This window comes from Halichoerus grypus, chromosome 2 (genome assembly GCF_964656455.1).
Source record: "Halichoerus grypus chromosome 2, mHalGry1.hap1.1, whole genome shotgun sequence".
Lineage (NCBI taxonomy): Eukaryota > Metazoa > Chordata > Mammalia > Carnivora > Phocidae > Halichoerus > Halichoerus grypus.
Window position 1 is genome coordinate 158,735,363 of NC_135713.1, and position 6,474 is coordinate 158,741,836.

A 6,474-nucleotide genomic window follows, 5' to 3' on the forward strand; every position below is an offset into this window, starting at 1 on the left:
TACATCTCCAGCCAGGAGGGAAAGGAGCTGGTTTCTGCAGGCTCATACTGCTCTCGGGGCTTTATCCAATTACAGCAGATGGGGCTGCTTTACCTTTCCATCCCTTTTTCAGGGTGCTAAAGCTGAGCTGGTCCGAGGACATTAAAACCATCTGGTGTCCACCTGGCCTCTCCCATTCATTCCTTCATCTCATTCCCACACTCTCTCCTTTCATGAAATTTTTTCCCTGCCGGCCCCTCCTCTACTGCCAATCCTATAGGGCAACTCCCGGGCATACTCAGACCTTCTCTGGTTCCGCATGGGGGAGCCTAACCTAGCAGATCGTCCGCAGCTGCGTGGAAAACAGGAAATCTGAATTTCAGTCCCCGCCTGGCCTGAGAAAAGCCTTTGTCCCCACAACACCTGAGTTTCCCCACCCATAAAATGAGCATGTCAGCCTGGTCAGGGCTAGCAAAGGGATTCCTGGTTTGGCTCTCTGGGCCGCTGCGTGGTCTCTGATTGCACGTCTGAGCTCCTTGGGAGAGTGGAGGCCCACCTCTAGCCTTCTGGGGACCACAGAATTCGCAGAGCCTTCCAGAGGACAGTGGTAGCCCTGAGCTCTCTGCCCCTTCTTCCAGGGGATGTAATGCGTCTCATCGTGACACAAATACCCCGGTTCAACACTTCGGCTCCAGAAGATTGGGGCAAACGGGCGTGTCTTTGAAACTTGAAATCCCTGTTGCACCAAGCGTTCTACAACCATCACCACCCTGCCCCCTGCTGCAGCCCAGGAGGCCCCCAACATTCTCAGTCTTTCTGAGACAGTTCCCTCCGCTTCCTTGACTTAACAGACGTTTGGCTTCCCCCAAAGTTTCCTGCCACCTCTTGGCTGGCGCTCTTCCTTCTCTCACCCCCTACAAATGACAGAGGCGAGGCGTGGTGGGCGTCACTCCCGATTGCAACGTGCAGACCGTCCCCCCCCCACCTCCAGTCCCCCCCCATCCAGTTGGCTCCCCTAATGCTCATATGTCCGGCCTCTCCCAGCCTTCCTGTCAGGCCCCTTACTCGGGGGAGACTGCAGCTCCTGGACCACAGTCTCTCTCTCCACCCCAGCCCTGTCGCCATTCTCAGGACCTGTACCTCTCTCTGCACGCTTCTCGGGCCACCCCATTGCCGAGGACCTTTACCTCAGCCACCCACCCTGTGGTCACATGTGGATTTTTTTTTTTTTTTTTACTGTGGTGAAATACACATCCCATAAAACTGTTTTAAGTATACAGTTAACTGTTTTTAACTTAACTGTTAAAAGTTATCCTTAACTGTTTTTAAGTACCCAGTGGCATCAAGTACATCTGCACCATCGGTGGCCATCCCCACCATCCATCTCCAGAGCTCCTTTCCTCTTCCCCCACTAACACTCTGTCCCCATTCAAACCTAATTCCCCATCCCTCCGCCCACCCCACCCCCAGCACCTGGCAGCCACCCCTCTACCTTCTGTCTCTATGAATCTGACGACTCCAGGTACCTCATCTAAGTGGAACCAAACGGTATTCATCCTTCTGTGTCTGGCTTGCGTCACTCAACCTACTTAAGGTCCCCACGGTTCATCCATGTTGTAGCAGGTGTCAGAATTCCCTTCCCTCTTCACACCTGGATTTTGCATTCGCCAGAAATTTCTATCTCCAAAATCATGGATTGGTAGTTTTACTCTCTGACTCTACCTGCAGTTCCCTTGCTTAAATGCAAGGACGGGAGGAAAGTGCCTCAGGTCCAGCATGCCGCTAACGCGTGGCTCCCCACCAGTTCTTTTTGTCATCTTTCCCCTCCTGTCTTCATGTTCCTCTTAGCTTCTTTTAAACTCCACGGCCCAGCATAAGCGTGGTCCCCTTTCCGCCCTCCATCTCACCTTCCCGGCAACCCCAGAATGCTCCCACCTTCCCTGAGCCTGCACCTAAATGCAAGGATCCCTGGAGCAAAATCCCCAATCACACAGAGAGGTGCCACTCTAAGTTCAAGATAGCTATGCTCCAGTGGTCCCAATATTGCACAGCCCTGGTGCTGTGTTTTTCTAGGGACGCCCTCTCTTCCCTCCCCAGGGACCAGGCTCCTCCCTTCTCAAACCCTCTTCCTTCTTCCTACCTCCCCTTTGTGCAGAGGATCTGGGCTCGTGCTTTCCTGTAAAAAAGAAGCCACTACTCAGGAACTCGCTGATGTCCCCATGACCAGTTCGACAAAGGTGTCAGCATCTGTCGCCTCTCCTCCTCCTCCTCCCTCCCTCTGCAGTGGAAGCAGGGTCCCTAGTCCTTCCCCAAGTGTGTGGGACTCCCCCCCCTCTTCTACTTGCCTTAGCGGGAACTCTGCCCCTTCAGTTATGCTCCTTCCTGCACCCTTATTCTGTCCCTCTCCACTAGATCGCTCCCAGCTATCTGCAAACATACTCTAGTATCTTCCATTAAAAAAATTAGGGAGGGTCTTGCTTAATCCTTCCAACAGCAAGAAGTGACACCAAAGTTCTGGCTACCATTCCCCTCCAGTTCCTGACTCTGGTCAGTTCAGCTCTAACCTCCAAGTGCTCTGGGGCTTCTGCAGCCTGCTGGTTGGTCTCCATGGCAGCAAATTATTATGTACAATTCACTGAGATTGATTCAGGCACAGGGATGGCCCTGCTGAGAGGAGGCTTGGTCCAGGGTTAACTGAACACCACTCACATCCATTCCAAACTTTCACCCTTGTATAAAATAAAGGGTCCCTCTCTTCTTCACAAAACTAACATAATTTCACTGAGGTATCCTTTCCTGAGCCAGACCTGCCTCCAGGAATGTGAGGGTCAAGTGGTGGTTTGGTATTCCTTTCCAGAATTAGGGGAGGTTTCCCTACCCCGAATTTGGAGGACTCGAATTCTAACAAGCTATGTGGTAGGTGATTTGTAGGTAGGCCGGTAATTATTAATCTGTCATCCAGTTGACTTTGTGACAACTAGTCCCAGAAACTGGCAAACTCCCTAAAAGGTACAGAAACATTAAATGCCACTGGACTCCCTCTGATGTGAGGAACAAAGGCAGAAGGGAATGTAGATAAAATTAAATGTCCTTATAACCTGCAGCCCCCTTGACAAATACTTAAGGCAGGCAGAGTATAACATTCCTCCAGGAAACTCCCAACTGTGTTCATGTTAATGCCTTGTTAGAGAGAAAAACAACCCTAGCTCGATGATAGCCGGGCCTCCAGGATCCTGAGAGTCTTCTTTAGCATACCAAAGTCCTTTTGGAAACCTCCCTTTGTCCTCACCTCCCCCAGCTCCAAAGTATATAGTCAGTCACTCACACCCCCAGTGCAGTTCTTTTTGCCCACAGGGTCCTGTCCCCGTGCTTTAATAAAACCACCTTTTTGCACCAAAGACGTCTCAAGAATTCTCTCTTGGCCGTCGGCTCCAAACCCCAACACTCTAAACCACATCACCTCGTTTGTAGGTTTCAGGTCATCACCTTGAGGAATCTGGAACAATTCAAGGAGAGCTTTCTTAACCTCAAGACTCTACATGGCAGTTTCTGGCTAAAGACGCTCCTCAAGTTTTTCTCCAATCAAACAGCTTCCCGTCTGTCTCTTCAAAAATCTCACCAGATTTTTTTCAGTTGCGTCTCTGCTGAGCCACGCAGAGCTGTGATTCACAAATGTAGATAATATCTGTCCGTGAGCCTACAAAAATTAAGAAAAATCAGCCCATCAGACTGAGAAAATGAGAATAATATAATAAAATGGTAATAAATCTGAATTTGATTGATTTTTTTATTTCCATCTTTTTTTTTTTTTTTAAGATTTTATGTATTTATTTATTTGACAGAGAGACACAGCGAGAGAGGGAACACAAGCAGGGGGAGTGGGAGAGGGAGAAGCAGGCTTCCCGCTGAGCAGGAAGCCCGATGTGGGGCTCGATCCCAGGACCCTGGTACCATGACCTGAGCCGAAGGCAGACGCTTAACGACTGAGCCACTCAGGTGTCCCTGAATTTGATTGATTTTAAGGGATTATACTTTACTGAGACTGTGTCCTGCACCCTTTTCTGGAAAAACAAATGGTTAATTTATAGAGATTACAGTCCTGCAAGACATGAGTCTCCCTCAGTTCACAAATGTCTTAGTGATTTACAGGGAGAAAGCATTCTTATCAATAACCTAACTTCCAGAAGGAAATACAGATAAAATTAAATGTCCTTAACAACCTGCAGCCCATTGACAAATACCTGAGGCAGGCAGAGTATAATAATGTTCCTCCAGGAAACTCCCAGCTGTCTTTGTGTTAATGCCTCACTAGAGGGAAAAACAACCTTAACGTGACAATGGCAAGGCCTCCAGTATCTTGTGGGTCCTCTTTAGCATATGAAAGTTCTTTTGAAAACCTCCCCTCTTCCTTACCCCCAGCTCCCAAGTATATAATCAGCCACCCCTCATAGCTCTTTCTGCCCACAGGGGTCCTGTCCCCACGCTTTAATAAAATCACCTTTTTGCACCAAAGATGTCTCAAGAATTCTCTTAGTCATTGGCTCTGGACCCCACCTACATACCAAAACTACATCAAAATGACCAAGGCAGGCAGTTTTTATATTTTTTAGACAGAGACAGTAAATCTGTGAGGAAGTGCCTGGACAAAGAAAACTGAACTTTGGGAGCTTCAGTTAGTGAGGGATTCTAAACAGAATTTGGGCTGGAGGGGTTTAATTAGGACAAAGTAACAAAGGTTGTTTCTACAGCCTTTTCAGCCCTAAATTCCCACCTCTGAGGATAAGGATGCCTCTTTACCTCCTGGTACAGGGAGGGCACCTTTCCCACTGGAGATTTATTCCTGTTTTCAGGGGGACAGAGGAGGGTCTGAGATTCCTTCTTACATAGGCTGTCTCTTAAGTAACTTTCACTTAAAATAATCAATATGTCAAAGTGGCATTTATCGGGGCAGCCTGCCCCCTGGCTGCTACAGTTGTCTACGAAGAGAGCCAGGCACTACACAGACAGGCAGAGGGGCTTCCCAAGCAGAGAGGACTGGGAGAAATGGGGTTTCTGCAAGAAGCTGGAGCTGCCAAAAGCTCCAGAACCTTCCTTCATTAGCTCAGGCCGAGAGTGGTAAAGTGGGCCATGAGTGGGCATGGGCAGCACAAATAGGACATTCATAGCAATCCAGAAAACGTACGGCCCTGAGCTGGCTGATGCATCTCTGCACGTGGGGTTTGATGACGCTCAAAGGCATATACAACTGATAATACTCATATCAATATCAGTGCTAAGGGCTTTACATATAACATATGGGCTAATCTTCACAACAACCCACAGGGAGAGATGCTATTACTATTCCTACTTAGTAGAAGAAGAAACTAACTGGGCTTAAATAACTTGCCCAAAGATGCTGGATTCTGCACCAGCTGGGATTTGAACCCAACGGGCTGACTCAGAGCCTGTGATGCTCATGATCACGTCTACAGTTTATTTGAGAACGTGCATTTTGTTAACTCTCCCCCAGAAATCTTGGAATCAGCTCCTTTTATTTATATTATTATTATTATTATTTTGAATAAGAAGTAAGGACTACTGACCTACATCCCTGAACAAAGGAAGGAAAAAAACATTTTTCTTTCTAGGGCCAAAACCTGCCCCTCCCTCCAAGGATCTCTGTGGCCAGGATCAGAGGACAATGGTTTGGTTTCTCTATAAACAATATCCTCACTGCCTCAGGGAAGTCTTCTCTCCCTGGGGGAAGATGCTTTGTCTCAGGAGTCCCTGACAATCCATTCTTAGTTCCACTCCTCCTGGGGACACCCATTTGCTCAAAAGTTTTCAATTTCTACCTCTTTGTTGCAAACCAGATGGTTGAAGAATGCTCTGTATTTTTGTACCCTGATGGTGGACAAAGCTAACTTCTGTGTATATGGATTTCCTGGAATGAGGGGGCAGCCAGCCTTCCTTCAAAGCATGATGCAGACTCAGGAACTAAATAAACCTCAGGAGTGCTCAAAAGAAGACATTGGAGCTATAACCTCCGTGAGAGTAAAATAATCACTGTCTTGCCAAGAATTTTAGTAGGACGGAAACAAGCTTATTAAACAGGAGACTTGAGTATTTTTGTTATGGGAGGAATCCAGATGGAGTCAGAGAGAGAAACTGGAGTTAGAAGTGCCAGGTGGTGAGCCTCTAACACTCCGGCCTAGCACCTACCAAGCTAGCTGCGTGACCCTGTTAAGTATCTTAACCTCTCTGAGCCTGTTTCCTCATGCATAAAATGGGGATGATGCAGTATCTGCTCCTACTAATTTACATTTTGTGAAGAAATTGAAAGAGAAGACATCCTATAAATGCAAGTGGATTTGTAAACCAATAATATATGGTCACAAATACACACCAGGTATTTGATGAGCTGAAGACTTCCTCAAAGGAGTTTTCTTAAGCTGTGAGACAAGAAACAGGCCAAGGATAACCCTCTGCAGGCCAAGAGGGTTAAGGATCCCTGGA